The 19184-nt window shown below is 37.9% G+C and overlaps 1 protein-coding gene across 1 annotated transcript in view; it reads left to right on the top strand.

The window, feature by feature from the left end:
- The first annotated feature begins 1200 nt into the window (after positions 1 to 1200).
- Positions 1201 to 19184, top strand: part of adgrl2a (adhesion G protein-coupled receptor L2a) — a 155454-nt gene continuing 137470 nt past the window's right edge. The window contains exon 1 of the mRNA XM_047374519.1: positions 1201 to 1969. The gene's annotated coding sequence lies outside the window, so the exon portion shown is untranslated. The remainder of the gene's footprint in view (positions 1970 to 19184) is intronic.

The raw sequence follows: 19184 nt of genomic DNA on the forward strand, positions 1-19184 counted from the left end.
TCTATTTTTTCCAAGTCTTTACATGTTCTTATATAACCCAGAGCATTTGATATGAAAATAAATAACAGTTAACTTGCAGAAATGTAGTTTATTATAGAGAACATTTCTAATCATTATTTAAATGACTGCCTCTTAGAAATACTGTTTTGAAAGGATCAGAATGGATTATGCATTATGCATACACTGAATAGGAAATCACTAACATAACACACAGCTCATAGTAAGGAGAGCACAGGTCAAAGTAACAGCCTTCGAACAAAATGTTATCATCCGTCGAACAGCTCCATAAATGATGAAATGTTAAAAATTACAGTGAAGGGAGGTAAGAAGTATTTCCAACTCAGAAGACTTCAAGTTTTGAAAAACAGCTTGTCTCCACATACCATCAACAGCTTTACCACTTCAGCTCAGGCCAGTGTGTTACCCTGGGGGCGGGGGCTGGTTTGAAAGATGGGAGGATGAGGGAGGGGGGAGTTAAAAAAAAAGATCTTGATGGTCTGTATGTCTTTGAAGCTTGGTAGTATTACAGTAGAATGAGTTCTCTGTCATTGGATGAATAAGGTGTGCTGCCTGACAGAACGTGGACCTCTCATGCCTAAAAGGAGGACAGTGTTGCACATCAGAGCAGATGTGGGACCAAAATGAAGGTGGATGGATGTATTGATAACATCATTCCCATCTTTATGATGTAGATTAATATTTTTTAATCTAGTTTCTGTCAGGCAGAGCCAGCCCAGGGCATAAGCAATGAATGCACTAAGCACAGATAAATCTATTTTTAAAATATTTTATTGCTAATAATATTTAGCAACACAACAGTTAGCACATTCCACAGGTTTTCCATCTTACAACTAGGACACAGTCTACTTGGGTGTGCTGTCATTCCAAGATTTGAGCTCTAAACTGCTAAGACAAATAGAACCATGTGCATCGCCAGACCCATTTTACTGGGGCATATGTAAAGGTTTTGTGCTCCAGTCAAATAAACACTGAAGACTTACGCATGGTAGCCTTCAGTTTTTGCAAATAAAATTACTTAGTGAAGACAAGTTTATTTAAAAGTGCAATATACAAATATAGCGTTTCAACCATAAATAAGAATGCTGTTTCACATAAAGATAATGCTGTACTGAAGAGAATATATATATATATATATATATATATATATATATATATTTAGCGCAGTATCAGTTGAGAGGAGTAGCGTTACACTCCGAGTCATCGTGGATTAAGAATCCATGTCAGGTTTTCACGAATCCCTGCGGCTCAGACGGCTCCCGCAGAACACTGCTCTCCACTGCACTGGCTCTGCGTGCTGGAAGCCCGCTCCGCGCTGCTTCCACCAAGTGTCTGAACACTGTGAGCGGGATCTCTTCCAGAGGCGAGCCGCTGAAACTTGCCCAGTCTCTACAGTCTGATTCAGGGGAGCCAAGAGCACAGCATCGGTGGCTATAAGTAGGCTTTTCTTCACATCTCCCCGTCATCAGACACTGAAAAAACTCCCACTCTGTGTTGTCACTCTTAGTCACCCAGTCTTTATTTATTTATTTATTTTTTCGTCGCTTCTCTTCTCCTCTTGTTTGTTGCTGCTGCATCGGGAGTGAGTGCGCAGCGGAGCGCCGCGACTTGATGAGCCGCTCAGAGAGGTGCTGTGAGGTGTTGATGAGTTAGGACTGAGCGCATAGCAACATCTTGCATGCTATGGAGATGCGTGTCCGGCACAGGGGGGATGTGTGCGGGCTGAGAGGGGGACTCTTCGCCTGATAGCCAGCCGCTCTGTCCCAGATTAAGGGGAGGGGGGGGGGAAAGCATGCCTCAGACCTGCAGACCAACTCTCTTCGCTGCAGAGGAGTTCCCACCAGACTGTCTTTTCACAATCTGACATATTTTTCAAAAATCACATTTAATTTCTTCCCGAACTGACTTTTTTTCTTTGCCATTTTGGCGACTCCGCTGCTTTTCATAAAAGGTAAGAAATTCACTACTATTACTTTATTTTTACAATCGTTTTGTTATTATGAGAGGTTGATAAATTTTAACTTCTAATGTCTTTTTCACATGTACGTCTATTATCTTTATGTTGTTTGGACATCACTTTTAAATATTTATATCTAAAGTACACAAATAATTTCTAGACATGCAAAACTAATAAAGTTTCATAACTAAATGGGCCTAAGAAATGGGGACAATCACTATTGTGATTTAAATCGTCCGACGGGTACCGTGGATAATTGAAACGAAGTTAATCAAAACGTAACCAGATGTGGGTTGATTTGTTTGGCTGAATGGAAAGTGGGTTGGGGCGTATTTTAGGTGAACCAGATGGAGAAAAGCGCAATTTAATTGGAATTTATTGCCTCCAAAGTTAAGGTGGAGTTTGGTTGTAATATGTTTTGTTTGTTTTTTATCCATTGATGCTCTTGTTTTGAATGAATGCTGGACAACTGTGTGTGAGCCGTGACACGATGTTGGCTTGATTCTTGAGAGCCTTCACGGGCTAATCCATTATAATTGGGGTTAGGCTATTTGTGCGAAAAGAAAAGAATTATACAAGCCTCTAGAACTTGTGTAGTAATTAGTTTTGGCCAACGATAGCTAGTCTGGGCTGCGTCTGTTTGCACGAGCGTGCAAAGTGACGTGGAAATTACTGAAAAAGGGGGGCCAACAGAAGTGAAAACATAAATGAGAGAGAGAGAAAGATAATGGGGGGGGGAAAGATTTAGGCTGTTTCGTACTCAAATAGGCAGCAGTATTAGATCAATGTACTGCAAATGTATTATTTAAGCCTACCAATTCCGAACGTGTCTTGTCAACCATGTGTTAAGAGCAGGCAGCCGGGAGCGCACTTGCGCGCGGTGTGCGCCTTCTCCCTCGGCTGAGGACAGGAGCGCACACAGCGGCCAGTCGGTGGTGGTGATGCATGGTAGCCTGGAGCAGAGCAGCAATCTGTAGTGATCGATCTGTGAATTGGGGTAAATTTAGCTCCAGTCTTCATATAGCACCCTCCCCCTTTCCCGCCTGAAAATCTGATCTGAAAAGAAAAATCCTGCCTGGTTGTAAACTGCCTGAATGTCTGTCTCAAATACCTCCAAGTAACTATTTAATAAGTGCTTATTAGTTGAATTGGATGCCACAGTAAAGTAAAGTGTGACTTTCCTCCGTCTTTTTTTCTTTTTAAACATGAATACATGAATAGGCTTTGTTGCTTAGCCATTTCTAAGTCCCCAGGAAACAACAAAATGAAGAATAAAGCAGGTGTTTTGAGGATAATACATAACAATGTGATTATTCATAGACACACAAAAGAGGGACTTGGAGGCTACAGAAGCCTTAGTGCTCATTTCAGCGTTTTGAAATCTGGACTTAATTTTCATGTGTTTGTGCATAGTAAAACAAATCTAAATGAAGGCGAACAGAAATTCCAGCAGTAAGGCAGGGATGTATTACCATATCAAAGTAGTCAGAGCCTTTTCAGAATGAAATGAGTCTTATTTTCTGACACTGGTTTTGGTTGACCCTATGAAGCTTCAGCAGCAGAGTGTGTGAGAAAGAGAAAGTGTAAAACCCATTTCCTTACCCCCACATTTTAAGAAGATCAGTGTGATCTGTAGCACAAATCTAATTATAAGATGTTGCAACATCATAAATAGTGAATATTTTTTGGTGACAGAAAAAAAACACTTCTGGATCATGTATTTCCAAAAAATATGAAGACCCATAAACCTTTTATTTTTTGTTTCATATAATAGTATCTGACCAACTGCTCTTTCGTCACCCAATGGAAATAATGTAATCTAGTTGTGTTTGAAAGAGGTCGGTGTGTGCGCTTGTGTGTGTGTGTGTGTGTGTGGGGGGGGGGGGCTGTCTGTCTTCTCTTGTGTTTTGATGCTTGATATTTTAAACTCGGGCATGCCATTATGAACACTTTACCACACGAGAGTACCTTTTTTTCAGTGCACAGCAGCCTCGTCTCAGTGGTGGGAGTGAGTCCGGTTTCATGGAACTGCAGCTGCTCTTGATCTACCAGAGCACCAGATAGCCTCGGCGAGCTGCTGCGTTCATCTCTGCTAGCAGATCGATACGGCACAGGAGCATGTTTATATAGGTTGGAGGAACAGAGTGATGTATATTGCTCCTTTCCCAACTTCATTGGTTGCGTTGTCACTGAATGTGACATTGTGAAGCCAGTAAGAGTAAATGGATGAATGCTTAAACATTTTGGGACATAAAGAAATGTTCACTCTTGGATATTTCTACTCTCAGACCAGCAGCTGTGTTACTATCTGTCGATATTTGACTTGCTTGAAACTGATCAGAGTGCTGCACCTATCATCCTCAAGTGATTTAAGTCCAGTGCTGTCTTTTCAGGGCAATTTGTTGCTGGGTAAATATAATATTACAAAAAACAAACAAGATGTACCTTATTTTTTTTCTAAGAGGCTCTCAGAAGGATGCATAGGAGCTTCTTGTCCTTGTCCGAGCAGCAATTTACGAACTAGTACGACTGATTTAAAGGTTGATATCTGAATGAATAGATTTTTTTTTACCCTAGCAATTTCTCACTGTAGTGCTGCCTTGCTTTCATCCGCATTGAATACCACTAAATTCAAGCTCATCCTTTTTGTCCTTCACAAGCATCACAAGCCTTTGTTAGCAGACAGTGTGAAAGCAACCAGTTTGGAGTTGCAATCTGCCTAAATGATGTGTTAGTTGTTCCATGCAGTATCAAGGAAATGATGGATGCGGCGAAAGCATCAGTGGAAAAAAAAACAAAAAAAAACAAAGGGATTGCAGGGAGTTAAGAGTGTTTAGATTTACGTCCCATTGCTTATTTGGCGTGTAAATTGTGGGTTTGTGTTTTCAGACGAAATCTTTTCTGTCGCAAACCACCTACATGGAGCCATACTGTGCAGCTAACTGCTCACTATTAAAGGGAATAAACAAGGCTGTAAAAGGAAAGCTATGAGAAATGTGACGTAACGTGCAGGCTTTTGGTGAGCCCGAACTTCGGCCGTTTTCATGACTGGTTTTATTTTACGATTGGCAATCAATAAAAACGCTGTGCGCCACTGTGTTCCCCTCCCTGCCATTTTGTGAAACATTTGTTTCCACTTGCCAAAGGCCTTTGGTGCAGCAAAGGAGGGTTGGTTAGGGGGGTGGCTCAGTGCCCCCTGAGATGGCAGGTGAATTTCTCTGCTTGCCTAAATAATTTCCCAGCAGAACATTATTCTGCATGGACATAGGGGCTGAAAGTGAGGCTCAATTCAAACTTCGGTGACAAGAAACAACACAGCTTTTAGTTGATGGCTTGCATTTCGGGTTCCTGAACGCTGGTTAAGTGGCAGCCTCTCTGAGCTCATCTGGCATGCCTTTCTCAGAGCTTCACTCATTTTTTTGCCTTTCTCAACAGCACATGGGAGAAAGTAAAGTATGTTAAAACTCATATTCTCATAATATTTTAGGCCTGGTTTTATATGTGCAGCTGTTGTGCAGATTGCCATTGGTTTTTACGCTTAGTGGAATAATTAAAATTTTCAGTATTTCTTATTTATAACATAGCTGCAAAATGCAGTTTTTGAATGTTTCAAATATTAGAAAATATTCTTCATAAATGTGCAACAAAAATGTATCATTTTTAAAATATTTATCAGACTTTTTTCATATATCATTTGTAGACCGTTAAGAAAATAAAAATAAGAGACACACACACACTGTAGATGGGGAATGTGGACCTGAAATTGGATCACAATTTTTCTTTTATATTTTTCAGTCAGTCAGTCATTTTCTATACCGCTTCTTCCATAGTGGGTTATTTCTTTCAATATTTATAAAATGTTAATGATAATGTGTTTTTTTATAATACATGACAGCTTTTTTTACCTACACATATGTCATTGTGCATAGATCCAAAATTATCACTTCAAAAATAAAATATTCACTTACCTATAACAGATACGCATTAGGTACACCAATTACAATAAGTAGTGCAATTGTACAGCGAAACAGCAGACAATAATTGCATTCAATCATGTTTTCAAGTATATTGATATAAATAAATATATGTATATATATATATATATATATATATATATATATATATATATATTTATCCTCTCATGTATCCTATAGTGGAAAAAGTAGTTGAAACTACAAAAGTAACAACTCCACCCCAGCCATTTTGACAGATATGATGAATAAGAAGTTATTATTTTGGGAAATCCCAATTCTAATAACAATATTTTTTTTTATCCTGAAAACGATAACTGATACCACAATTGCTCTTCACTAAAACATACACACGCACGCACTCACACACACACCCCCACACACTATCCTCGTCTCATTCTTTGTGCCATGTGAACAAGACTTGTCCTTATCTGTGCACAGTTGCAAGACTATTTGGGAAAATATTCAGTTTGTGTGTGACAGAGGAGAACCTGGGAGGCAAGGCTCTGAGCAAACAGCAGTTATTGCAGCGCCGCCATCGCGGCGGAGAGCGAGGCCTGGCTGGGAGACAGGGGGGATCTGCGGACGTCTGCCAGGGGAAGGAGTAATGTCTCGGCTGGATTATAGGAGAGTGAGGCGCATCCACACTTAAAAGCCCCCCTTTCCTGACACAACAGATCTGTTATTTTGGGATGGCGCGGGTAAACATGCCAGAGCAATATATTTCTCCCATTAGACATTGCTCTTGTCCTTGAAAATTGTGACCGATTGGAAGTAAGAAAAGTTTTGATCTCTTTGTCTTTGTTTTTGTAATAATTCCATATTCTGACGTGGGTGTTGCTAAGCCTATTCACTTTGACAGTCTTCCAAAACCTGGTAAACAGTGCTAAACATTTCATATATATATATATATATATATATATATATATATATATATATATATATATATATATATATATATATATAACAATAATCAATGCACATTCCCTTGTATTATTTTATTTTTTATTTTTTTTACCTTTGCTTTAATTCTAATGTGTTTATCCGTGGCTGTAGTTGAAATCTGTTGGATGAAACTTGCTTTTTAGCAGAAAAAAGCTAAACTTTGTTCTTACTGAGGATTAAAGTCAAGAGTTAGAGTTAATGCATAAAACTACAGAAGGTTGTCCTTCTAAGTTGACGCATTGGGTTTAGGATTGGAAAAGCATTGTTGATTTGGGTCATCAAATACAGAAAATAATAAAGTAAAGCTGTAGAAAAGTGTAAGCAAACACTATCCCAAACACAGTGCACTGGCTAGTTGAAATCCTCCCAGATTTAAGTGTAAGAATTAAGTCTTGATGTTTTTCTATACATGAACATGTCTCCGTCTCTTCTCTCAAGACTTTCTGTGTTTGGTGGCTTTTGAGGTCTGAGGCTTTGATAAATGATATTTTATTGTACAGTATTTAGTCGGGGAGTGTGGTGGCTTTGTTCTCGTGGCATGGCTGCCAAGTCAGATGGAGTTGCGCGTCTGGTCTGGGAGTTTCAGAGGAATATCACAGGCATGGTAAGTTGCTAAAAAAACCAAGCTAATCAACAAAATAATTGTCTTCTCAATTGCCACCATGCCAGAGACATCAAACACAGCCAGGGTTGAAAAAACAATCAAATTATCTTTAATGATTCCACACGCTGACAGATGAGGGCTTGTGACTCGGTTCTGCTCGTGGGGCGACTGGCCGTATGTGAGGAGGCATGACTTTGTGGCGCTCATAAATTCTGTGTATGTTGTAATAATCAACAGAGATATCCGTCTTTCACCTGTAATGAAAGCAAATTTGTCCTATTATGTGGGTTTTGGCATGGAAACACACTGAGCTGCATTAGTCTATTAATTTCCTGCAGTGAATTATGAATCTTGCTGCTTTCATCTTCTGCAGAACCCTCCATGTGTGGTCTGCAAAAATATTTCTATTTCCCTTCCAAGCTCAAGTTTGGCCCCTGCGTCTGCTCTGGTCCCCACCTCGCCCCCCTTCTTCAGATTCTCTCTGTCTCAGCCTCTCTCTGCGTAGATAATGTCTCTGCAAATGATTTAACTGCCCTCATTGAGACTCCTTCCAGTAATTGAACAAGCAGAGACTGGGTGCTTTACTGGAAAACAATTGTCATTATTATCTCAGATCTCCACTGTACTCTGAGAGTCAACAAAACACGGAGTTGGGCTGGAGTTTCTGGGCTATCTTGAAAGTCTGAATCAAAGGCAAAGGATCTAGTTTGCTATCTCTCCTAAAAAAAACAGAAGATGAAAAAGAAAAGAGGAAAAGCTAAGGAAAAATTACTGCCATAACTTTTCCAGTCTCCGATTTAAATTCACGTCTTGCAGGAATCACATGAGTTAAAGTGGAGCCCTTGGTGGTACTTTGTTGACTTTTAAACTAGGCTTGCAGAAAAGATGCTAATGATTAATGTAAAACATGCTTTTATACAATGACAACACTTAATAATAATTAGTACAAAATGTGCATTAATTGTATAATTATAAATAATTGCATGTAGGATATTTTTACATATTTGCCTATACTTTTTTAAAAACACATTTAAAATAAAAATAAATAAATAATTTACTGTCATATTGAATAAAGCAGAAGATTATTGAAAAGTTCATTTATTTCAGTAACTCAAACATTCTATAGAGCATTTACACACAGACTGATGTTTAAAGCCTGTGTTTCTGTTTATTATGATGATTTTTCGCTTACAGGTAATGAAAACAAGACATTTAAGATTAGAAGATTACATCAGATCAATAAAAGAAGGTTTTTTAATGCAGAAATGTTGACTTAATGAAAAGTATGTTGAATACTTGCTAAAAGGTTGTTAGTTTAGAAAGGTACTTTTAATCTGATAAACGAGCCTCATCCGAACGCATATTTTAATTTAATGAATATGACTGTAAATGAAAATATGAATATGTCCCAAATTCCATATTGTAGTTTCATCTCTTCAGGTAGAAAACTGTATTTTGGCAAGGCAACGGTAGCTTTGATTGCGCCGCCGTGAAGCAGAATTTACCTTGTGTGTCAGAACGAGCTTTTTCTGTGCCCTGTTTCGCACTCTTAGAGCAAAATGGCCTTAGGAGGAGTTGTTTCTGACAGAGATGCATTGTCTCAGGCAGCCAGTAAACCACGACACTGAGTGGCTACATCTGTGAACCTCATCTTAACTACAGTGTGAGGCTAGCAACAACACTGCAACTGTCACAGCTGCACCTGCTGCTGTCTCAGTACAGAGCCTCCCACTCTGCTGGCCACAGCGCCGCATCACTCGTCCTACCGTGACAAGCCAGAGGCGATGGTCTGTGCTTGGGTCAACTGGAGAGAAACTTTAAGGGAGAGTATTTTGAAGACAGTGGACAAAGTGTCAGAACCTAAGGATGGATGTTAGAATAAAAATTCTGCCCTGAGGGCCCAGATTTGGTTCTGTTGGAGCTTGGATGTAAGATTCTGTTTGTAAAATGTAGCAGAGTTTAGGAGTGCTGGCTTGGTGAAACCTAGTAGCATATTTGTCCACCTTTTCAGACTGTTACCAGTTCTTTCTATTGAGTACAGCTTTTTCACACACCCCTGCTTGTGAATAATAAAACTATCATTATTTCTAAACATGTGTCTCCATTTGTTGTTTAAAGTAGATATGTAAGAATACACCAGCAAATCTTGTTTTTCTGAAACCACTAAATACTCCACTAAATGGAAAATAGAAAAAGAGGAAATATGCTGCAGAACACGACTGTTGAAATTCTTGTGCGTTATAACACAGTCATCTTAATGTCTCGGGGAAAAAAAAAAATTATTGGAGGATAAATATGCTGAAAGTATTTTCAGCCAGGAGAAGTGATGCAACATGTCCACTTTTGTGCCAAAGTGAACTTAGGAATGTGAAAAGAAATGCAAGGACATGAGAACTGGGGCTGGCGTGCATGCAGATAGTGTGGGATTAACACAGATTTAACGACAGTGGCCGGTGACTTCTTTTTGCAGCTTTGCTTGTACAGCTGTGCCAGGCTGGGCATTTACAGCTGCCTTTGGTTCCAACTCCTCCTCCACTGTTGTTAGGAAGAGGTAATGAGTCTCTAAAATACTGTAGTCAATTTGCTCCTTTATTGTGCATGTGTGTGTGTTTGCTTGCATGGAGATGTAAAATTATTCATGCATTTTAAAATTCAGAATGCTTCATATCGACACCTCAGCCCGTCTCCCTCCTGATTTGATCTCTTTGACAACAGTACAAGACAAATACATCCACAGACTGCCCTAATAATTCATCATGCCTGTTTCTAAATGAGGTGTGAGGCAGCTCTGCTGGTGTGAATTCTGCTATAAATCACACATACTCTCGCTGCTTTATCCATTAGACCGACCTGTTTGTCTAATTTGGCTTGTGAGTCTCGAGCAGACTAATGTTAGTAATTGAGATGAGTGTGGGAACTCCAGCTTTTGCTTCGCATATGACATATTGTTGCTGTGAGTAAAATGTGGAGAAGCAAATGGCTGAAAGGTAAATTTGATAACTTAATGACATTATTTAATTAAGTTGGTCTCATGTCAAATTCTTTCTTTGCATCTTCGTTTATTAAAAAGATGAATCAAAAGTGAAGTTTGATTTGTTTTTCGCACATTTTCATTTAAAGTATTCAAATCTTGCCTTTCTGGCTACATTGAATTTTTTTCAGCTGCCTTAGTGTGTCTAAAATAATTATGGTGGCCAACTTTACTTACAGTCCAATAAAGATTGCCTACATGTTATCCAATCAATAAAATTATATATATATATTTGGTTACACATCAAGATTACCTAAAATAATCTTATATTTGTTCCACTTATGCAAAAATAACATAGCAAAATAGCAACATGCAAAAAATAAGTTAGGTCTGTGCTTTCTTTAGGGAGTTTCATGTATGCGGCAAAAATTAATTAAAAAGGAAAATAATTTATTCTTGAAAAAAATAAAAATAAATGTTCTGCCCTTAAATTAAACATCAATTGGTGCAAAAGGCAGGGATGTGTGTGTGTGTGTGTGTGTGTGTGTGTGTGTGTGTGTGTGTGTGTCCTTACGAACTACCGTGTTATTTTATCAAATCATGGTTTAATGATGACCAGACAAACAGCTATGTTCAAGCTGCGCAAACGACACCACTGCATGTGTGCCCAGCAACCCACAATTAATTTTTAGCTTCAGCATTAGCAGCTGAGCCAATGTGATGATTGCTGTCCTATAGTAGTTGATGGAAATGTGGAAAAAACAAAAGCTGTGTAAAGAAGACAGTTGTGTGGAGGGAGTTTTGGTGAGAGGGAAAGGGGAGTTGCGGTGCTGAATCATCTGTATTTTCTTTTTTTTATCTTTGCAAAAAGTAGAGCTTGGAGTTTCTGTCATTCATCAGTCTGGGCTGATTACCAGTGAGTGTGGAGTGAGCTCTCGCGGCTCTCGCAGCCATTACCATCAGGCAGTCCTGGGGGCTGTGGGTGGGCTCAGATAGGCCAAGAACTGAAGGATGGAAAGGTTTCCCCTGTTGTAACTCGGAGCACATCTCTGAATGTTTTTATTTTGTTTAGTTATCTAGTACACTGTTAAAAGATCTTGCCAAGATTAGCATTTGCTCTGAAAGCCGTAGTGCTGAAAGGTAGCTACCAGACATTGCAGCTTAACCTATCAATGAGGAAATACAGCAATGGGGTGCAGTCTTGGTTTAATCTTTATAGCAAGAGCTGAAGAAGGGATCTTTTATTTTGTTACCTGAAAGGGCTTGTTAGATACTCTGCATAATGGAGCCAGTGTAGGAAGGACAGGGAGGGCTGCATGGCATGACTCAACTACAATGAGGACATTTTTCTCATGCATTTAATATAAAGAAACTGGAAAAACAAATTTTAAACATTTTGTGCCAAAACACAAAAAAAAATGTAGCATGATGCCTACTGTTGTAATAGCTCTAAACTGAAGTGGTAATTGTTACTGTAGATATTTTGATCTGTAAGCCTTACAAAGATTACAGGCAGAATATTCAAAAGGATATGTATGAATATTCATAAACTAGAGATGGAAAATTTTCCTTTGAAGTCATGTTGCTGCTTTTAACTGGTAAATCTTAGTCACGTTTTTTTGTTTTGTTATTTGGCTCTGCAATGAGCCACAGTCTAAGACTCCGGCTGTTTAAATGTCTTAATTTTTATATTTCACTTTTCACTTGCTGCGAACACAGATAGTGTCCGCAGCAAGCATAGTTCGGTTGCACCTGCTCAGTCCCATCAAGCTTAACCAGCTGCTCTTTCACCATGTTTTTCAGTGACAATCTAAAAACAATTGCCTTGTTTGAAGCAAATGCCGTTGCAAATTTCATTTCTCATTTGAGGTAGAGGGAAAAAAATGTGTTAAATATTGAAGTTTAATAAATATGCTTGCTGTGTAAATGTATTTAAGACAGACAGTTATTGTTTATCATGGTATCAAAACAACTAAACTAAATTTCTGATCTAATCTACTAGGCTTGAACAGGCATTTTCACTTATAATAATTTTTAGTAAAATACCATGATTTCACTGTATCACCTTATTAAAAGAAGAATATCAAACAAAATATGTTCATGTAACATAATCTATTTGCTAAAAAACAATTATTCCAATTGCAGGCAAAAATAATCTTATAAATCAATTATTACAGTTATAGAAATGTAACGTTTTGTAACGTTTTACAGATTTTTACAGTTTTTTTTTATGTTTAGTAGAACTAGTTTCCAAGTGTTTATTAAACAAAATAATATTTTTCTGTAATTTGGGTATTTTTCAGATTAGCTGGTTAATTAGTCAGGCTATCATTTCAAGTAGCCAATCTTCAACCAGCTGCCTAACAAAAAGTAAAGGTTAACAAAATCCTTAAGTGTCCCTCGCATGGCACTGTGTTTTGTGACCTAACATGTTTTGAAAATGCCGAATTTGTCTTTCTTGCTAGCAAAAAGACTTAATGGCCTTCTTCAAGCCTCCTGACTGGCAGTGAGCTACATCAGATGGGGGGAGGGGCAACACAGCATTGGTCTTTGCTCTATTCAACAAGAAAACACTCTGGCACTTTCTCTATAACCTCATTAAAAATTTTGTAAATCATAGAAACCGTACAAAGAAATATATATATATATTTTTATAAGTAGACATCGGTTGGTGTAAGATTCTTACTGTATAACCGTATTTTCCATGGCTTTTCATGGCAAAACACAAGAATGTATTACATTAGCTCATTCCTTTAATTTAAAACAAATGCAACAATTATTCCTTCTATAGTTTCCACACTATAACTGTTCCCTGTTTTAATGACTGGAAATATCTTCAAACAGGGGAACACATCTTTCTTGTAAATGAAGAAGAGTTACAGTAGCTTTCTTTCAGCTAGTTGACCAGGAGGGTGAACAACAGGTGGGGGAGGAGCAGCACCGTGTTACTCTGCTCTGATCACTCCGGCACTTTCTCTGGCCTTTCATTAAAAGGTATTTGAACTCGTAACTTTTTAGAATCTTGTTTTACCTTATTATAAGTTACTGGCTCATGCCTGTAAAGTGCTATTAAATTTGATTAATTATTACATTTGGGTTAGCAGCTCTGCTCTGAATGGTCATTCTTGTTAGGAAAACGGGGAGGTTTCCTAACAAGGCTCTTTTTCTCAGACTTTTCTTTTAAGGCACTCACTTCATATTCATAGTGAGTTGTACCCCCCTGTTATTATTGTGTGCAACTTAAACTGTGCCAATTATACGTCAGTGGATTACCTGCACAGAAACACACAGATTAGAATCTCTGCTTCCTGCTAGCTCCCATCGTGGCAGCTCAAATGTGTGACCTGAGCGGCAGCCCACTATCGTTTGCCAGGGCACAAAATTGGTCAGCCTCTTAGAATTTGTTTGGAACTATGAATCCCTTTGGTATTCAAAACAGGGTGGGTCTTATAACAGGGAGATAATTTCCCTGTGAATGTTTTATCGCTGGGGCCGCTCGACAGTCTTTTGTATCTGCCTGCTCACTATACTTGTATTTTCAGATTTTCTGACTTTGGTCCAGATTTTCATAAGAAAGTACACTTGAAGAAAGGCCCCTGTTTGTTTCTCCTTCCCTCCCCCTTTTGTGTTATCACAAAAGACCAAATATATTCAGCATATTCAGCATACACAAGGTGCGGTAGCAGTGATTGCTGTCCTGCTGTGGGTGGCGGACGACGATAACATAAGCCACAGACCCATTTACATATTTTTCTTCAAATCATGTAAAGTCTAAATCAAGGTCAGTTGGCTATAGATGCAAATTTGTGAAATTTCCTTTTTTGCCTTTAAGGAAATTTATACTGCTTTATGATCTGTCTCTGGGGCAATTTTTGAAAAACTAATCTCACCCATTCAAAAGAAAGCAGCAGCACAAGTTTTCCTCTTGGCATCTCTAATCGACATTGTTAATAAAACTTTATATCGCCACATGTGTTTTAAAAATAACATCTTCTCTTTCTTAGCCCCCAAATAGGGTGAATCCTTTGAACATACAGGACTGACAACCGACTACAGCTATTGAAACCAGGAGGTGGAATAAACCAATCTGCGGTTGTTTGCATGACAATCCCACGTGGGATGCTGATGTTATGTAAATGAGCGTCTGGGAAGAAGCTCATCTCAAAAACTGTCCTCTCTCTTTCACAGCTGAAGGTGGGGAGAGGGCAAAAGAATAGTGACACTGGGACTGTTGGAAGGAAATCTAATAAAGCAGCCGGAAAATTCTAAGCAACTCGCTCCTGTCCGGCCCCTTTTCGTGCATGCTACATTAGGTGTGTTTTCTGGCTGTGCACTCTGCTTCATCCTGTTTTTATTCATGTTAAAAAAGATATACTTAAAGGAAAAAGATTTTGTTTCAAGAGAAGCAAAATGCAATTTAGAGTTTTTCTATGTATTTGGGAAGAGCGGCCGAATATCCCTTCATCCGATTTAACAAGCACCATGATACCTGTCAGGGCAGTACTGAGTGAAGATTTAGGGCTGACAAGTGATTGCATTCAGGAAAGACTACACCCACCTTCTTTTGTCTGAGCTTCCTGACAAGACACAGCGTTATACCTTGTTTTAGCATGAATTTCCTGCTTTTTTTGACAAAGGCATTCGCGCCATCTTTTTAGATTGAAAATAGATATGGCAGCACCTGGATAGAAATATGCAAGAAAGGTGCAGTGCTTCCACTCGCCCTCTGTAATTGTTTTTATGTCATATTGTTTGTGCTGCAATGGTGAGGCCCTCTTTCTATTTTAGTGACAACTGAGATTATGCAGCATCCCCACCTTATTTTGCCTGCGTTTGTCCTTGCTCAGAGCTACAGAAAGGTTAAAAGCCTCAATTAGAAAATGAGCCAAGGTTGGTGACATTGTGTGTGATGCTTTAAATTTTGGAGGAATTAGTACCCATTACAAGACTTAATCTTTAGCCTTGTGTAAAGATTTTGCTTTTCAAGATTTTAAGTAAATTTAGAAATAGTGAGGTTGCTGAAAAATGAAGTGAAATATTTCAGTGTTAAATATACTATTCACAAAGCAGAGACGTAGCTGAATGAGCCAACAAAACACACAGCTGCTTGCTTATGTAGCTCTTTATTTGCCTCAAAGATAATAGTACAGTTTCGCTTTTGTTTCTCAATGGTAAGATGAACAAAACATACAGTACAGTAGACAAACGGCTTATTTCCATGCTTGCTTTCCTGCAAATTTACATTTGCCTCTCACAAGTCATCTTCTCAGTTACCTTTGTTATGTTTAGTGTTGCTGCCCACTACCTAAAAAATTAATCATGCTGTTTAATAACGCCTCATGGTCACAGTGCATTATTGATGAAGAGATCCTTAATAGAGACGATGGAGCCATTTTTTCACTATTCATTTTAAAGAGAGGGGATGAAGGTCACATACACTGCTTACTGGTGCATATTGAGGTAAATGATGAGGTTTACTGCAATAGAATAAAAAGGGACCAAGATCCTTTTTGACTCCAAAAAAGTCTTGACCCTTGTCTGCAAAAACATACGGATTACAACGGCAACCAAAATGCTCCAGATCAATTTTAAGCTAATTTGTACCCCCCGTTTGTGCCAATACAATTCCATTTTGTCTCTGCCTTCTGTTTTGTACCATAAACAAAATTTCCTAATCCATGTATTTACCCATTGCATAAAACCTCTTAAAGACCATATATAAATGTATTCAATCCTATGCTATTTTCTTAAGATTGTCTGTTTACTATTTCCATTTATTGTGGCTCTGATCCCCATTTGGGCCAATACACACCTTAAAATGTAAAACATTAGGATCCCCTTAATAGACATTGGCTGTTATAAAGTTTTCATGGTATAAGTGAAAATACAACAGTTTGACAGTATCACTAAATTGACCAAACATTTTTAACATGTATTAAAAGCATGATACAATTGCTTTTGTCTAAAAACAGATTGCCAGTCAGCTCATTGCAGGTTAATGGGTGGTGCTCCTTTAGTTTTACAACATAAATTGCCTTGTTTTTTGTAACTGTAAATATTCTCAAATAGCCTAGTTTGTATTTATTGTTTGTATTTATTATATGAATGAGATAAGTCTATTAGCCTTCGTTTAGCTAGTTGATTTTCAGTGTGCAGCAACAACAGTGTGGAGAAGCAGCGCTGCATTACTCTGTGCTCCATACAGCCAGCAAAATTATATCACTCTGGTGTCTTATTGGAAAGACTTTATGTTGTAGGAACTGTATGATAGCAATTTTTCATGGGTTGAAAGAGGACTGAGAGTACAAGTACAACATGCATCATTGTGACCCCAAAGACCCTGTTTATTTTATAAATGTTCACATTCAGACACCATGATACATAATTACATGACCATTTGTTTGAAAAGGAGGTAGGTAGAAGAATAAACTTATTTAACCCTACCACCTTTCTTTCATATGTAACTTACTTTACATATTATTCGTCATTGAAAGAAAATTATTATTATTTTTTAAACAATTAAAACAGGGCAACATTTTCCTTTCACAAGAAGAGTCATAAGATACCATAACACAATTTCTATCAATCACAAAAATCAATAAATTATGTTTATCCAAATAACACAATTTATTTTAAATAAAGAGAGCAAAACAAAGCAAACAAAGGCTAATTTGTGTTTAATAGCTTTATATTTGTCAACATATAATTTACCACTGTGTTTCCGCATACTTCTCCCCACTGCTTGACTTTGCTTAGTCATGCAGCAATCTTTGGGTTGATTTTGCAGAAATCAGTGATAGATGAACTCAAGCTAAAATATAGTGGATGAGTAAAAAAAAAAATGTCTGAATATATGTTGCTCAAATTGTTCCTCATTCCATTTTGACTAATATTACTTCAGCAAACTGGATCACACACACACACACACACACACACACACACACACACACACACACACACACACACACACACACACACACACACACACACACACACAAAACGTCTTTTGTGGTGTCCTAAAGTGTTCCCTGGGCACCAACCATGCTAAGTATTTATGTGCACAAACTAATTAGATTTGGCTTGTGAACAAAGGAGTATACACTATGTATCACATTTGCTCTGGGTGTTTCAAGGTGAATCATGGTGTGTCAAGGACTTATTGGACTTGATTGGCAGGCACTATCACCATGAGATGCCCACATAATGGCAGGGCCCCCTATTCCTGACCTGCCCATTTATCTTGCTGTATTAATGTCAGCCTATTAATTCCTAAGCGGAGAAACATTTGGCAAAGACACCGTTTACAGTCTTGGCTGAGTCACTCTTATCTCAGCCGACCTGAAAGGAATAGTTTTGTGCTATCAGTGAGTGGAAATGACATTTTGATAATCCACTTCACTTCCTGGTAAAACATCAAAATTACAACAAAAAAAATTATGGAAGCTATAATAAAACTTTACAAGTGTGGAAAATCACCTTGCTATAATCCATGTGGACAGACAGGTGTGGATATCTTAAAATGCTAATAGGATTTATTTTTCATTGGTAAACGGATTATGATCACATATATATATATATATATATATATATATATATATATATATATATATATGCACACATATATACACTATTGGTGTGTATATGTTTTACAACGTCTTTACAATGCCTTTCTCATTTACTGGTTTTCTTTATGTTTATGACTATTTACATTGTACATAGATTCTTACTGAAGTTTTCTTTATGAATGTCCTAAACTCTTTCCATGAGTTTTAGCATCTCAGCCTGTCAGATGTGGGTACATAATGGGCAGGAAAAAAGTGATAGTCTGACAATTCATATATATATATATATAACAGCGATTGCTATATTCCACACACTGATGTTACAATGACAATGACCATTTGATACATTGTGCAGCATTAGTCTTGACATGCACTTTCATGCATAAATGGGAAAACTTGTAATTACTTTTTTTTTGTTTGACTTAAAACTACCCCCACTATCAAAAAATCTTGCAGCGCTTTTTCTGTTGAACAAGTCATTGTTCTTTGAAAAAATATGCAACAGGTCAAAATTGGAATTGTCAGGTCAAACCCTTAAGAAAACTGGGAACTGGCATTAGCCAGAAAAAAGCCTGATCAGTGCATTTCTAGTTACATAGTGATGTCAATCTGTAAAAAAAAAAACTTAAAAAAGGTAAATGTCGCTGTCAAAGTAATAATTAAAGTAAAATAAAGGAAAATTTTCTCAAAGATAAAGCTGGAGCTTTTGCTGACCATCTTATACATTTTGCTATTGATGGTTAGTTTTTTTACCTCTGAACGTATTGATGTTTTTCAGGGTTCAGGTTTTAGTTGCAATATGTCTGGACCAGTGGGGAGAGCTCTAATCGATTAATTGAGTGGCTCATAAAAATGATGAATAGAGGAAACACTAAGAGCAATGAGCATGACATGCACCACGCTTATGTCACACGCTGTCTGATGTTTGCTACTGTTTGGTAGAAGCGTGGCCTGCTTTAGAGGTAGGCAATTATTCATCACATTACCATCCGCAGCACTAAAAACAATTGTTTTTATGTCCTTTCAGATGATGTAATGGATTTGTTAATAGCTTAAAGTCATAGGTGGCTGACTGTGAGCCAGTGTATCTGAAAGAGATGTGAAATAATTTCTGCTTGCATTCTTAGATACATTTGATTTAATAAGGTCTGCATAT

This window comes from Girardinichthys multiradiatus, chromosome 9 (genome assembly GCF_021462225.1).
Source record: "Girardinichthys multiradiatus isolate DD_20200921_A chromosome 9, DD_fGirMul_XY1, whole genome shotgun sequence".
NCBI lineage: Eukaryota > Metazoa > Chordata > Actinopteri > Cyprinodontiformes > Goodeidae > Girardinichthys > Girardinichthys multiradiatus.